The sequence below is a fragment of the Aythya fuligula genome, chromosome 2, assembly GCF_009819795.1.
Source record: "Aythya fuligula isolate bAytFul2 chromosome 2, bAytFul2.pri, whole genome shotgun sequence".
NCBI lineage: Eukaryota > Metazoa > Chordata > Aves > Anseriformes > Anatidae > Aythya > Aythya fuligula.
The window spans coordinates 68,870,443-68,886,994 of record NC_045560.1 but is presented as its reverse complement, the minus strand read 5'-3'; the positions used below and the strand labels follow the sequence as shown (position 1 = coordinate 68,886,994).

The 16,552-nt window shown below is 37.3% G+C and overlaps 1 long non-coding RNA gene across 1 annotated transcript; it reads left to right on the top strand.

Moving 5' to 3' along the window:
• The first annotated feature begins 3,107 nt into the window (after nucleotides 1-3,107).
• Nucleotides 3,108-7,458, top strand: LOC116485341. The gene is made up of 3 exons (XR_004252853.1): nucleotides 3,108-3,162; nucleotides 4,880-4,996; nucleotides 7,395-7,458. It is a non-coding gene; the product is annotated as an uncharacterized LOC116485341 (long non-coding RNA).
• Nucleotides 7,459-16,552: the final 9,094 nt, after the last annotated feature.

Below are 16,552 nucleotides of genomic sequence, written 5' to 3'. Positions count from 1 at the left end.
AGGAAGGCATAGCTACACTAAGCTAATAGCTACACTCTCAATTGACTGTCTGTACCCATTCTTTCCCCTATTGTATTAACTCTTTTCATTTTTTTCACTAGATGGAATAGTGCTAAACTTTTATATTTCTACTTCTGGGGAAGTTTTGCAGTACCACTAATAATTTCTCTGCCATTTCTCTATTACATTTTCCTTGAGATGGAGTGTATCAAAATGAAGTTAGTGTTAGAAATAAGCATAATCAATTTAAAGTATTACCATTTCACTGTCAATATTTTTCCCTAAATGGAACCTGTTGTCAATTTTCATGTATGCAGGTGGTCAGTAATATATCTTCATATAGCCGTCCAGATTGTTTTCTTTATATTGTTGCAGTGTCCTAGGTTTTCGCTTCTTTTTTTCACTGATTTGGAGTAGCTACTTATACATGTGCGGCACTAACTATTTTGTTCCCCTTCTCAGAGGAAGTTAACATAAATTTTCTGTGTTGAATTTCAAATGCATGATACCCTAGGTTTGCTGGGACCTTTTAAGTCTCCTATTAACCTTCTTTAATTTTGGCTAGCTCGTGTAATTTAGCACATTTTCCCACCCCAGTGCTACCTTACTATCCTCCATCATATACGTCTTTAATAGCTTGTTGGATCCAAATTCTATCTCTTCCCAAATTAAAAACTGCTAATTTCTAAATCATAAGAAGACATTCCTTTAATCTCTTACTTCGTTTACCTCTTGAGTTTTATCAGAACTTTTTATTTGTATTGTTGTATTGTTTCAGCAAATGTCTTTTCTCTTATTTTCTATTTTTTACTTTTTTTTTAATTTATTTTTGACCCTGTTGAGTAATTCTAATGCATTGATAAATCATAAGTTTACATCATAGAATTTATGTTCAACAACTTGTCTTACAGATCTTGTATTTTTGCATCAGCCTGTTAACTGAGTTATTCTCATACTGCTTACTGCTAGCATATTCACGTTTCATATAAAAAAATATATTGACACAATTATTAGTGTAAGTTAATCATTGCCCAATAAGTACTAATAAATTATTGAATAGATCAACACTATTCAATATACTGCTTGTAAATCATACTTTGTTACCATTTGAGTACATGTAACCATTTTTCTTCATATTTTCCATAAACAGGCTCTTGTTTTTTTTTGCTAGGTTGTTTACTCTTTTTTGAAATCTTTCGTAAACTATCGGTATCATCTAACCACATTTTTATTAATAACGGGCAATTGTGAAATTTTCAACAACTTGTAAGTCACTTAGGAGCCTTTGCTTTGACTTAGAGCTGGGTGTGAGGACACCTTTGAGGCCTCTAATCCTTCCATTGAAATATCTCTTTAAACTTTCGGCTAAACAATGCTGGTTGCCTTTGACGTCTGATTTAAACCATTACATTTTCTCAGCATTTCCTGTTGTGACATTGTAATCTTTGAAATTTTTTTCATATTGCTAAATTATGGATCACCCACTGTTATTGTCATGTGATATATCTGCAAGGGACAAGACTAGCAGATCTCTTCAGTCCCTGATTCATGTGGTCTCCAACATTAAGTGATCTTGCTTTGAGATACTTTTTCCCCCAGACCATGTCTGTAAAATTTGAAATGTTTTTCAGCTCCCACAAAAATATGGGACTTTCTTCTTTCCATTAGTGTGATTGCTGGAAAAGGCTTGTTTACTATAAAAGAAGGGCCTTCTTGCATTCTCTGGAGGGAGGAATACTTCTAATCAAGTATTAGGGTTGGTGGCCTTTTGTTTTTCTGTGTGATCTTATGGTTAGCCTTTATGGCTACAGTAGGCATTTCTGAGTCCTGAGGCAAGAAGTGTACCTCAGGCAAAATTCTAATCTTGTATCTTTCCAAGGTCTGGCACACACCATTTTCCTTCTTGCACCCTTGGTAGGCCTGCTGATTTTCATAATAAGGAAACTGAGGGATGAATGCCAAAAGGAATTCCTAATGAATAGTTCTGGATGGCTGAATAACCAAGACCAAGGCTGTGCCATGAAGTACACCCACTGCTAGAGATATATTTTTTTTTACTCACATTAATTATGATTCGATATATAGTTATTAGGATTCTTTCACAGATGGACAATGTGTGTGAATTTGCCATAGAGTATATAGTTACTGCCTAACATCAAAAAGTGAAAATGGAAACCTGTAGTATAGAATTATAACTTAATTAGAAATTATCATTTTACTATAACTTTTTACCACAACTATAATCTATTACAATCATTATGTGTGTCTCTATTGAATTTATTGCAGACAAATTGCTTTGTGTAGTCTGGATTTAATACTTACAAAATATGATTGCAGGAAGAAACTGCTTTTCTGCATGTTGTAATGGGATTTTTTGTCAATTCATTTGAATGTGACAGGAAGTCTGACAGGCAACTGATGAACCATAGAAGTTCTCAGAAAAGATTGCTGGATTCTTCCTTTAAAAACTGTCTGATACTTGTGAACATCATTTTTCAACATTCTCAAAGCATGCATCAAATATGTCATGAATTACTTATTACTTGCTGTTTAGAATCAGACAACAGGCAGGCAATAATTAGGATGGAGCTACAACAAAAGCTGACTTGGGAGGACATTCTTGTTTCATGCCTATTAGAACTAGACATTCTTTTTCATTACTGGTAATGAAAAGTAAACCTTGTAAAGTCTTCTTGAGTGCACGTGCCTGGTTTAGAGTAGACTAAATCAGCCCAGCTAAGGCAAAATGGAAGAGTGAACCATGAGTTGTGAGGAATTGGCTATGATACTAGTGTGTTTTGCAAAGTTTTCTGAGCAGCTCTGCTCGCCTCATACATTCAGCCCATGGTGTTTTACACCCCATTCAGCTCTGTGTGGAGGCCAGTGATATTTTGCTCTGACAGCTGGATGCCATTCCTGAGGTAGTTTCAGTAGCAGTAGCTTGGGTCTGGATAGTACAGCACAGTATGGTCCAGCACAGTATGCAGGTTTACACAGTATCATCTTACTAATACGTAGGTTGTTTGGGGGAAATAAAACCAAGTGTAATGCACATTTTCTTTCCCAGGACATCCGAAGCTCAGTTTCCTAATTCTGAAGCTCAGTCTCCTATTTCTGTACAAGAAACCTCTTCATAGAAAGGAGATTACAACATAAATACAGGTCTGTACTCTCCATACAAGAACTGTGTGGGAGGATTTTTGTTTGGGATTTTTTTGTAAAGGGTGATCTCTGGCTGTGTCACTGTTGATATTTTCTGAAGCAATGCTCTCCCCCTTAAAAGAGTGCATTTCAGTCTTCACTCATTTTGAGTTACCTCAACAGAGCTACTTATTGCAGGCAAAATATTCATGCAAATAAAAATGTGCTACATATTCTGTGCTAATCTGTGTGGAACCCTGGCAGAACATCATCAGCTCCTCACTTTGCCATCACTTTTTCATACTTTTATAGGTAAATTACATGTCTGCTTCCTCTGCATAGTCTGTAAACACTGAATAACAGAGGCTATCTCTAGCAATCTGTCTGCAGGACAAAGAGCAGTCAAGCACAGATTTTAGCTTGTTCTCTGGAAAATATTTTCAAAATGGCTTTGTGGCATCTCTACAGACCTGTGTTGCAGTGCCAAGACTCAAAGATAAAAATGAATGTTGTGGTCTCATTTTAGTCCTGTTTTGTGCAGACTTTGCTAACTCAGGCCTGTAGTCAGAAAGCAAGGGTTTTTTGTGGTCAGGGTAGAACTGGAATGTTTCTGGGAGGTATGTACAAAATTATGAAAGCTGAAATTGCTATTTTCCTCTTGGTCAAACTGAAAAGCTTACTCAAACTACTTGTGAGGCATGGTGGCCATGTTTTTTGTTTTGTTTTGTTTTGTTTTTGTTTTTGTTTTGGGGGGGGGGCAAATAAGGGATATCCGCTTTCTTTTTAACTAGGTAAGATTTGTTCCTTCTTCTTGCTGAGACTGTTGTTAGATGCAGGAATCCAGGGACAGACTAAGATCTCAGGATGGTACATAGTGCATGTATGTGAAATGAAGACAGGGTTTATGCCTCTCAGGTGCCTGAAATCATATTGCATGAGCTTAAGTGAAAATAGTGATCCAAGGGAAACAATGAAGCTGTGCTGTTTAGCAGCAAAAACAGTGATCCTGGCAAATCAAGCACTGTTTTACCCAATAGTATGATTTTCTTTTTTTCCTAGATAGAGGATGAAATAGTTCAGAGGCCTCCTTCTGTCACTATCCTTCAAATATTCCTCCAGGGCAGAGATTTAGTGTAAAGGATGAACTGCAACAGAGAGACAGAATTGTGTATCACTGGCACACTGAAACTCTATGTGCACATTTGATCATCTCAAGGAGATCTTTGCTGGTACCCTGATCTACCTGTTTTGCCAAGAAATGTTTTTATGGGATGTGCTACTGTTGAAGAATAGTTATTTGCTTTGATACTGGTTGTTTTCCTGTCATATAAACAGGTGTGATCTTATGTAGGTGGAATTGCTTATTTTAGACTGAGTATGTCTCTGGAAATCTGAGAAGGAAAAATCACAAGTCAGAGTAAAAAGGAATCTTCCATCTGTTGTAAAGTATTGCTGCATCATAGATTGCATCAATCAATCACTTAGATCGGAAAAGACTGCCAAGATCATTGTCCAACTGCTAACCTAGCACTTCCATGTCTACCACTAAACCTAAGCAAGGGAATGTTTTGATATTAAGCCTATGCTTGATGCTTTCATAGGTTTAAGAAATCCTCAGCTCCACCACCAATAAAACACTCTCAGAATGCAAAATTGTAAGTGTGATGCATGCAAGATGGCTCTGACAGGATCAACCTCCATTTCTTGTTTCACTTGGGCATTTTCTTTTTGTTTGCAGGTACCAGCAGGATGAGATGACAGTTTTTTCTCATGGCCCTGTTAATAGTTTCTACCAACACGGAAAAGGGAAGGGAATAATACTTTACAACAATATTGACTTCTTCTGTGATCTTGGGTAAGGCACTGGACTATTGTGTACTCAGCTTCCTCAAGAAGAGAGAACAATACTATTTCTGTGCCTTGCACAGGTGTTACGACTGTAGCTGTGAATAAAGGATATTTTGTTTTTCATGGGTTGAAGCAGCAGAGAATGCTTTCAGTTCTCTTATAAAAAAAAAAGTTTCCAGTGAACCAGTGTGCTATACCCAACAAATACTGAGTTGTCCCATTTTGGTTGTAAGTTTATCTGTTTAATTCATTCATTCATTCATTCATTCATGTATTTGTTTATTTCATTTTAAAATGAAAGCTGTCCTTCTGGGAAGAACAGCTTTCTTTAGAGAATGTTGAAGCAAATGCCTTTTGCATTTCAGACAGTGAAACTCCTGACATTTCTGAAATATCTCTATCACAGGGGGAAAAATGTATTGTTTAACATGTTCAATTACTCCTGCTCCACCCCCATACCTTTTTCATTTGAAGCCAGGAGTGTGTTTGTTCTAACAGCAAAATTATTTGAAAGATACAGTGACCAACTTACCAAGGTGATCAAAAGAAGACTGGGTTGACAAAGTACCTTTGCAGCCTTTGGACTTCAGTCTTATTTATAGATATTTGGATTTATGTGCCCCTCTTTCAATGAAATCACATAAACGGCCAGTTTCTTCTGTGTTACATGACAGGAATGCAACTTTTTTCTAGAGTCCTGGGCTTAGAGCATGTCATTATCCCAATGTATATATAGGGCACCTCAAAGGCAACTTGAGCCTTTTACTGTACCGTTCAGCTCCAGCCATGCAGGCTGCCTGTGCTGTCCCTTTGTACAGATCACCGCCAGCCATAGTTCCATCCCCCAGCACTGCCAGCTTTTCTGACAGCCTCCAGATGCCTTGATTCTGAGCTATGGTTAGGCTGCAGTTAGATATATGGATAAAAATACATATCTTTTTGATCAAGGCATGAATGCTAATAAAGGCTGTTGGTTTTCCTGATAAGAATTACTTTGTGCTTGTATGGTTTTCCAAATGCCTTGAAAACAGCTTTTCCAAATTCCAAATGCAAATTTTTATGGAGGAGTAAACATGCTTACTTCATCAGGTCTTTGAGAGAGCCAAAACCAAAACCTCATTGAGAGATTCATCACTTGTGTCTACTCTCTTTCTTCCTGAAAAGGAACTTAAGAAATATTTTTACATTAATCAGATACATGCTAAAACTTGTTATAACAGGACAGAAAGTGAACTTCCCTTTTGGTGAGCAATTCTGTGATTGCACTTTTAATGCCGAACTACAGTTTATATATACAAAAAACATAACCGCTTAAAACATAATTATTAATGTGACAAAGTAAGGCAAAGAACAGCATCCAAAGAATTCATGTTTGAAGTAACAGATAATCCTGTAATTGTTGCTTCTTGGTAAAATTCTGAGTATGTGAGAGGGAGCCTTTATTTAAAAATGGCACATAAACATCAAAGATACTTTCCTTGTGTTTTATACACTAGCTTTCTTTCAAGTAAAGAAACACCCACACAGAAAGGGAAGAAAACAGTTCTATTGTGCTCTAAAGTTGGTTCATTTTTGCTCAAAAGTAAATGCTAGTTTTTGGCAGCCCACAGGTGGAAATATGTTTAGAGTTGTGAAGGTGAATTGCCACTACAGTAAGGACTGGAAGTGGATGTCAACATGAGGGAGTTATTGTCTGTTTTCTGTGAGTAGTTCTTTGCTAAAGGATTTTTGACTAGGCATTGCCAGAGCTTAGAGCAACATTTGTTTCTTTCAGTTACTGATCTTCATAAAAGCATTATGCAAAGAAAATTGGCCTTAGTGTGGATGTGTGCATACAGCAGGTTTCAGCATTCAGACTGGGATACTGACTCCCACATATGTGTTAACACAACAGTCTTCTTGCTTTCCTAAGACTCACTTTACTGTTTGGTGCTTAATCAGAGAGGTAAATGTCAAGAGGGAGAATCTGCTGTGAATTTTTCCCTACTGTGATTTAACCAAGACTTGAACATCAGCTGTACCAAAACTAGTATCTTAGAGACTTTTCAATGGAAAACAATTTACCAACACATGCTATGTAACAAAAGACAGCCTATCTGTATGGTTTTGATTTATTTCGTGTAATTCCACTGCAAGTTATTTAACTGCCTCTTTATCTCTTCAAAATTTTTCAAAATGTATGTAAATGCTCCTTGATGGTTGATTTCTGTAGGACTTCTCTTAAGTGACTGAGAAGACCTGGTAAAAATGTGGCACAGCCCTGGCTCAGAACTTTTAAACACGTTTCATTGCTGCCTCTACTAACGAGTCTTTTATAAATTTCTGAGAAAGGTCTGGCAGAACTGTGGCAGTGATCTACCTCCCTTCTTGGAGCTGATGTTAAATGTAAATTTTTTGTTTACCAGGATGTTTGTTTCTTCTACAATCCACCTTCTTTTGTCGTGTAACTTGAAGATCTTCACGGTATGGATTATCTCGTTTAATGTGCATCAACACAAAACTGAATTGATGTGCCTGCCTTTTTCTGGGGTAAGATGGCAGTAAATGCTTGAATCTCAAAGTTACAGCCCATTTCACTTTTAAAGGCAGATATTTAAAGGCCTCTTCATGGCTTTTATACAGTTATTCTTTTGTACTTGAACTGATGCTAAAAATGATGGAGGTGGTATGTAGCTCTGGGTTGTGAGTAAAGTTTTCGGTCAGTTGTCTCTCAGCACTTCTGTATGATTGGCATAAATATATTTCTAGATTATCCTTTTCATTAATAATTTCCAGAAAGCAAGCTCCTCATCCCAAGGAGTGGCCCCCTTCTGCTTCTCCTGTAGCACCACCAAGTGATTGGAAGCAGGAGCGCTGGAGAAGCCAGAGCCAAAGATGAGCCTCTTCTAACAAAGCTACGAAACTTTGAAGGACAGTAAGTAACCACGTAAATCCAGCTGATTGTGTGTATATCTGATCTGGATATAATGGCACTCTGGGAGGGGGTTTAAAAGCAGACAGTATAACTATACCTCATGCTGTTAAAATCAAGCAGAGTTTTATCATGGGTTTATAAAGACAGTGGAGCTCAGCCAGAGCTGGGGGCTATGGAACAAGATCCTCCAAAATAGTGAATCACAAGGCTAATATTTTTTAGTGATGGTTTTCTTGTGGTTATAAACCTTGTTACCAGCAAGTGAGGCTCTTTCCAAACCAGAATCTGTTCTTTGAGCCAGATTTCTGCAACTTTTTTTTTTTTTTTTTTTTTTTTTTTTTTTTTTTTTTTTTCCCCCAAGCTGTTCATTCTTCCATGTGTACATGCTGTCAAAGTGAACTGCTCTTTAGCTAAGAAAAACCTTTTTCAAGGAAAGGTGTGTGCTGGAGAAAATTTGTGTGTGACCCCATGCTTCAAACACACAGTCCTGTTCTCATAGATACCAGCATGTGGGAAACACAGGGATTTAGAAAGGGAATAGAGAGAAATATTTATTTCACTGTAAAAAGTGACCTTGGAAGTGTGCATATCAATTAACCAGCATCTGCCAAGAAGTTTTTCTACAAACAAAAAACTAAAGAGCTTGCAGAAAATTGTTATTTATTTATTTATTTATTTTTCTGAAAGTGATGGCTGGGTGCCCACATGAATACTATATCTCTACCAAAAATGTGTATTTCTTTAAATCTCTTATCAGATTTATTGAGATGAAATTAGTCTTGAGTAAAAATTCTATTGAGTGCTATTTTTACCCAAATAGCATTTGGGTGATGATAGGTTTTCTCCTATATGGAATGAGCCTATATGCACTGAATACTTATCTGTGCTTAAATTTGTCAGATTGGTTTTGTATGTCTTTTTATTACAACTCGGTTGAGCTTTCTGATAAAGGTAAATTGCAGGAATTTTGTAAACCAGGAAAAATAGAAGAGGAAAGGGGAGGGGACAGTCCTGAGGGTGATGGCTGCCCTCAAGAAATAGAAAAAAGTGAATCATGATCAACATAAGTTGGCTTATGTTGGTTATGTTCTGTTCTAAGCAAAGCTGAAGAATCCTAAAAAATGAACTATTCTGATACTTAAATGACCGAAAGGACTTAACTTATTACATAGCTTACCTTTCGCCCTTCAAACATTACACATTGTCCTGAATCTGTTTCTTGGGAAGGGGAGGAGGAAAACTCCAGCATTTACTAAATCACTAAATGGGATAACATTGTATCCATTTTGAGGGATGCTAACTACTTATCCTTGTTTGCTGAGCACAGGTTGATGGCTTATGACCACAGGACACAATTTAATAGATTGAACTGTGTCAGTCACCATGGTAACTAGGCCAAGCAGAACTTCCACCTTATTTTCTCACAAAGAGTTCTGCTTTAATTTCTTTTTGTGTGAAGGATCTACAAAAGTGGAAAACACTTTGGACTCTCTTGGCTTTAATTCTATTTATTATGCAGCTGCAGTGTTCTGCTAAACAGCTGTATGTCATCAAACTCAGTACATTTACAATTTTAACTGTGAAGCATTCTTTGCCAAGTGGAATTGCTCGTAAGCTGTCTTGCACTTGTTGATAAATAACTATGTCACATTGTCTTAAAATTTTTTTGATCAGGTTAAAGATGTGGCAAAAAAAATGTCTAAATGGATGTGTTGGGTCTGTCTGAGCTGGAGTCACCTTTTTTCTGCAGCAGCCCACAGCAGTGCTGTGCTCTGCACTCGTAGCTGGAACAGCACTGATATCACTCCAGTGTTGTGTCTATTGCTGTGTAGTGCTGGCACAGCATCAGGACTCCTTCCAAGCCCCCAAGAGCCAGCAGGCTGGGGGTGGGCAAGTGATGGGGAGGGGACATTGCCGGGGCAGCTGACCTAAACCAACCAAAGGGATATTCCATAACACCTGATGTCCCACTCAGCAATAAAACAGGGGGCTCTCGTGGGGGAGGGGGCTGTTCCTCCTGAACAACCACTACGCATTTTGAGGCCCTGTTTCCCAGGACGTGGCCAAACATCGTTCCTTGATGGGAAGTAGAGAATAATTTTTTTTCCCTCTCTCTGTACTTCTGCATGGACTTATTGTTTCTTGTGTGTTTTTTTTTTTTTGTTTTTTTGTTTTTGTTTTTTTTTTTTTTTTGCCCCTTCCCTTTCCCTTTAATTAAACCTTTCTCATCTCGAACCTCGAGTTCTCTGTGTTGTATTTTCTCCCCCTTTCTCTTTGAGGAGAGGGGGAGTGAGAGAGCAGTTGTGGTGGAGCTCGGCTGCCCACCTGAGTAAAACCACCACAATGGAAAAAACAAATAGTACTCTTAAATGAATCCAAGTTTTGGTTAACCAGTTATAAACCAATGTATTATTAGCTTGGTGCAAATCACAGTTTGTATTTGAAGGCTTAGTGCAAAATAAGTTGAGATGGAAATGTGAAGGTTAAACCACCTGTGGAAGTTGAAGGAAGAAACTGGTAGAAGGTAGGAATTTATCATAGGCATGACATTTCACATGGGACTTTTTCATTATTTCAAATTAAACTGAACTGCACATCCAAGTGCAATTTTTAATGTTGTTTATTATCACAACTGCTGTGCTAGACACACAAAATTGTTGTGTATGCTGTGCTGACAACAAGTTGACTGAAACACAGGAAACACAGGGATAGGGAAACTTTTCCACAGTCTAGCAGGAGGTCTTTAGCAAAAACTTTGAAGGGTTAAGATACTGCTTTTTTTTTTTTTTTTTCCCTATAGAGAGAGAGACCACCAGGACTCAGATCCATACTTCTCAATGCAAAACTGTCTCAACTCTAAGGTTGAGATAGATAGCTCTAAATAGCTTACAGAGTGTAGCACTGATGAACTTACGTTGATTAGTACATTATTGAATACGACAATACATGAAATTTAGAGAGGTAGCCTACAAAACATGAAGAATCCAACAGGATGCCAGATTCTGGACTGTATTACAGGTCCTAGCCTGCAATCCTTCCTTGTACTTGAGATTTGCATGTGAATGCAAAGTGCAAATTATGGGTTACTTACAGATTCTGCTTTTTGTCCATCCTAAAATACCTGACCTTAGAGTTGATATCAGATATCATAGAGTACTGATGATATCAGTTGATATCAGTTTTGATTATCTTTGAGCATACACCATTAGATCCATAGGTAGTTCCTAGATTCCCTGCAATGCAGTTCACATTTGCAAACTCTGGTCTGTTTTGCCACTTAGGATTCTTTGCTGATGTAACTTGGTGTTTGCACAGTTCTCTGTTGGAGCTGGTAGCATTATAAACTGATGATCAGCAAAGAAAACCTTAATTTACTTCATTCTTCCAAAAGATAAAACCACAGTAAAAGGCTGAAAACCTGCAGTTCCTTTATGATGCCACCATTTGCATCATTTTATAAAGTTATTACAGATGGAACAAATATATCTTTGCTGTAAAAGGAAAAGGAGTGGAATGTGATGAAGATTTGATTGAAGACTTCTGAAGACATGAAAATTAGAGCCATTGTGCATGAATGGCTTGGTCACAAAGCCAGTGCTGTGCTGTTGCAGAATTAATGCTATTTGGCTTCATATGCCAAGCTCAGTAACTTCCTGGCCTGAAGACCCTACCTACTGAACTGCTATATTTTGTTTTCTCTTCAGTTCATTTTTCAAGTGGAGCTTTAGACTTCCAAACAAATATAAGCCTTTTTTTAAAATCTATTTATTTTTTTTTTGCTAATTTTTGCATGTTAGATAGTTTTCTGTCCAGTGTCTTAGCCATGTGGTAAGAAAGGCAGTGAGAATATTCTGTGTTTAGCTGTATACTAGCCAGGTATGAAGAAGTCTGCATATACAATACTGCCAGAAAGCTTGATAGCTAAATTCCTGTCCATTTTGTCTATTCATCTTCCAAGGCAGGGTGTTTTTATTATTATTATTATTACTATTATGTATGTATTTTTAAATCACAGAATGCTGTTGTGCCTTCTTGTGTTAGAGAAAATGACCCATACACTAGCACAGCTTTATCCAGTCTAGATCAATGGACTGGTTGAGGTACTAAAACAAATTTGGTTATGTCTACATGGGCAATGTGGTCTGAGCAATGCATATTTACCACTTCTCCAGACTATTTTCCCAGCAATACTATCATTCCAGGATCTCTCCAGAGCTACCTCATTTGAAGGAATTTAAGTACATTGCCATCACATTGCAGCAGTCAAAACAGTAACCACAGCTAAGCTCTATCCTCGAAACTGTCTCTGCCTTGTCTCTCTATTACCATTTCTGTGTGTTTTAATATGTGAAGTCAAAATAAAAATATTTCCAGAATAGATGGCAAATAATTGTCTTCAACTTCTTTCCTCTTTCCTTTCCCCATTCAACCCACCTGGGCCTATGTTTATTGAACTCCATACATTGTCAAGACAGTATTTGTAAATGGAATTTAACTGTAGGTGAGCGGTACAAATGTAATAATATTACACAACTCTTGTTTAATTTTGAAGGCTGCATCCTCAGCAGCAGTGCTTATAATGGACGGTTCAAGCCGAATTATCCATTATTGCTCCCAAAGTTTACAATTAAACTATCGATCAAAGCTGGCAGAAAATTCTCAAGCAGGCTGGGTTTGCACCAGGCTTGTTTTAGATGCAGGCTGGGGGAGAGAGAACCAGAAGCAGCCTTCAGCTAATCCTCTTAGTGCTAACTGTCCTGGATGCAGCAGTGATTATGTATCATGCTTATACAGTTTTAATAGTGCAGGTCCTATGCAATTTGCGACCTCTATTTCTGCCCAGAAAGATTGGAGCTTAACAGGTTTGGATCCACAGGGAAACAGCTTCGGCTTTTAGGCTTCTTCAGACACTGCAGAATGCATCTTTTCTGGGGAATTCCACAATAAAATGACTGTTATTTATCATTACAAACCTCTTTATCATTTAGTCAATAAAAGGCCTCTCTCTCACACTTTTTTTTTCCATGGTGTGCTCAGAGTCAGAAATCTGTATTAGTCTCCCCTGGCCTGAAGGCAAGAGATGTCAAATGCTAAATCATGATCTGCCCTGGCTTTCTGGCTAAATTGTGTATAAAGGCCCGAGGCAAAAAGGTGCACATGCTCATTATTTGAAACAGAATGATTTTTTCCCCTTTCTTTCTTTCCCCCCTTTTTTTTTAAATACATATTGAGACATACATGGTAACACACATACAGTAAACCTCTGAAAAGTATCAAACCCGAAACAAACCAGCCAGAGCTAAATATGTCAAATATATATGCTTGCAGATTGGGAAATAGAAAAAGGATTGTCAAGAAAAATCAGATGATCTTCCCCTTTTGAACTTTTTGATAGCAGTGGGGAAAGAAAAGTGTTAGGAGTTGACAGCAAGGTGACAGATGTGGTAAATAATGCATCTGGTGAATTTACCCCATTTCTTGTTTTGGAGGGAGGAGGAGTGGTTTGAAATGAATCTTAGCTTGAAATTGGTTAGAAAACCTGCATGGAAACTTGTATTAAAGCCTGCAATTGTTTTGCAAACTCTTTTGAGTGTGTCTTCATCTACTTATTTGTTTGCAGTTTTTGATAGATCACCTTGCTCGTGAGGCATTGTTACTTTCCCCCAGATTACTTAAGGACTTTTGCAAACAGGTTTTAGGCCAGTCATCCCATGGGCAAATTTTTGTGTGAACATATTTGTATATATATACCAAACTCTTTCGCTTTTAAAAGTATTCTTAAGAGGGATGCATACCAAAATATTGATGGGAATGTTATATAAAGGGTTGTGCTTGCCTATAATGCAAATTTACCTATATTTATTTATTTACTGATTTTATTGTGAGACTAGGGAAATGTTCAAGAATGTTGTTTTCCAGAATTTGTTCAGCAGAAGGTGACAAGGAGCTTCTTTAAAAGAATAGCAAACGTCAGCATTTCCACACTGTGGACTATGCATTCAAAAGCTGCAATGAAACCTGGAGAGCTACTAAGAAGAATCTAGACAACATATGTATTATATTTAGTGTTCAATATTTTCTGCATTCAGCCACAAAATATTCTTCATATTTATTCTGACTGCTTATTTAAATTAAGCAAGAAAGGGATCACAGCTTGGAGAAGAAAAAGGGCTCATACCTGAGGCATTATGTTCAGCCAGCCAAATTTTTGCCATTGCAATTTTGATGATGATTGCATAGAACTAGATTTATCCAAATGCTTCAAGCTGTTTACAAATGTTGGGAATAAGCTTAGGCTGCTTGAATTCAGATACTCTATCTCTGGATTTTTCAGGGAAACAATCTGATTGGATCCAACTTTTCAAGAAAGGTCCTTCCATGGGATCACATGTCATTGGCTGATAACTTCAGCTTAAAAACAAACTCTGTGAGCTCAATATCTTTTGAGCAGTTAAATTTCCTTTTCTGGATAGAAGCCTTTATTTTTAGCTACATATTAAATACCAATTTGTAAATCTGCTTGGTTCTGTTGTTTAAGCAAGAAGCATTTCTGTGTTTTCTTTGATCCTGTATGCAGTCATCCATACATTGCAAAGTTTGACTTCCCGGTTGCCCTTATGAGGCTAAGATGCCACACATTTTTTCTGTGTATGCTTTGAGTTTTTCAGCAGAGTTTTTCTTGAATGTCAAGGAAATGTAGAAATTCAGAAAAAAATTTGTTTGCTAAATGTTATTGCAGAACTCTTGTGGATGTTCACTTTGCTTTTTTGTTTTGTTTTGTGTTGTTTCTCTTTAAAGCTGAATCTAGTGGGACTGTGTATTGTGTATTAAGTTTATTTAGTGCGATTGGTCCTGATTCTCCTTTCACTGTGGTTGTAACTCAAAATAACTCCACTGGAATCATTGCAGTTTCACTAACATAAAACTGAGAATCACACACATAAATTCTTTATTTGTTACACAAGAGCAGAAAGCACATGGGAATGATAGACTTTTAATTGTTGCTTCCCTTCCACTTAATCATAGCCTAACTTTCTTTAAAAGCATTTTAAAGTCTAAAAACAGGGCAAAAAACTGGTAGTGGACTATCAAGGTGAGATCTATTGACAGCTTCTGCCATGCTGTGAAACTTTACATATCATAATGGAATCATAAAAATAAGAATAAGATTTATAATGGTAAGGCTAATCAACACATGTGTAGCTATAAGAAGTATAAGTCATACTCATATATTACAAACTCTCTGACATGATTCTGAAATCATATATTTCATTAAAAAATACAATTACAGTTCTTTTCTCTTTTTTTTTTTTTCTTTTTTTTCTTCTGCTCCAAGCCAAATCTGCCTTCAAGAAAAGTTGTACTTCGATGAAATAGAATGTTTTCATACATTTAATGATGTGTTTATTTTAATTTAGTCATAAGTTCATGCTCCTTTAAGATTCATCTGAATCTTATCCCCCAGCTATATGTGTAATTCAGGCTTCCTGTTTTAAGGTCATTCGTAACTCAGAAAATTGTCATTGTATTGGATATAAATATAAAAAGGGATTTAAAGATGTTCATGAGCTTAATATAGTTCTTATTTAAAAAGCCAGCTTCTGTGTACTTCCCTTGTGGGATCTCTGAATAAAAATTTGTGTTAATATCTTTATACAATTCATAGTGATAGAGTCAAGCACAATATGCCACCCATTCTTCTTCTTCTTTTTTTCTTTTCTTTTTTTTTTTTTTCTCATGGATTTTCTTTTTCATCTGCATAATATATGTACTTAAACTTCTTAATTTTAATTAATTGCTGTAGCACGTGCACATGAAAATGCAATACTTAAAACTAATAAAGTAATGACACTCCGGTTTTTAGCTCAGCAAAACTCCATCAATTGTAAATAGAAACAGTAGTTGGTGAGATTGTTCTGACATTATGTTATTTGTAAGTGCAGTGTTCATAAGATTTAAAAACACCTGGTAAATTGTACAGCTGGGCTCCTTGGCACCTGAATTAGACCCCAAATATCCTGTTGTGTATGATGATGGTTGCATTTACATGGCTAACCACACGCTGGACACATCGTAATATGTAGGAGCATGCTGGGGGGTGGATTTAAGCTGAGGGTTCTTCTTCTCCTCTTCTCTTCTCTTCTCTTCTCTTCTCTTCTCTTCTCTTCTCTTCTCTTCTCTTCTCTTCTCTTCTCTTCTCTTCTCTTCTCTTCTCTTCTCTTCTCTTCTCTTCTCTTCTCTTCTCTTCTCTGCTCTGCTCTGCTCTGCTCTGCTCTGCTCTGCTCTGCTCTGCTCCGCTCCCCGCCCTTCCCCTTCCCTCCGCTCCCCTCCTTTGCCTTTGTTTCTTTTCCTTTCTTTTCTTTCAGCATTGATATGTCCTGAGGGTTTTAGTGTGGTGAACAAACAACATGCACAGATGACAGCCTGAGGACTGCCCACATCACCCTACACAATGTCAGTAGTCAATCTGTGGTTAGCACTGAGTCATAACTATCATTTAAAACCACCTGCTCTGGTGGGCTTCTGCTTGCCTTCACTCATGTCATCTACTGTGAAGATGAAATCAACAATGACTTAAAAGAGGAGAGGGTAGACAGGTGGGGAGAAAGGAGGAGCAGGAACATACTGGTTTGGATACCAGGACAAGGA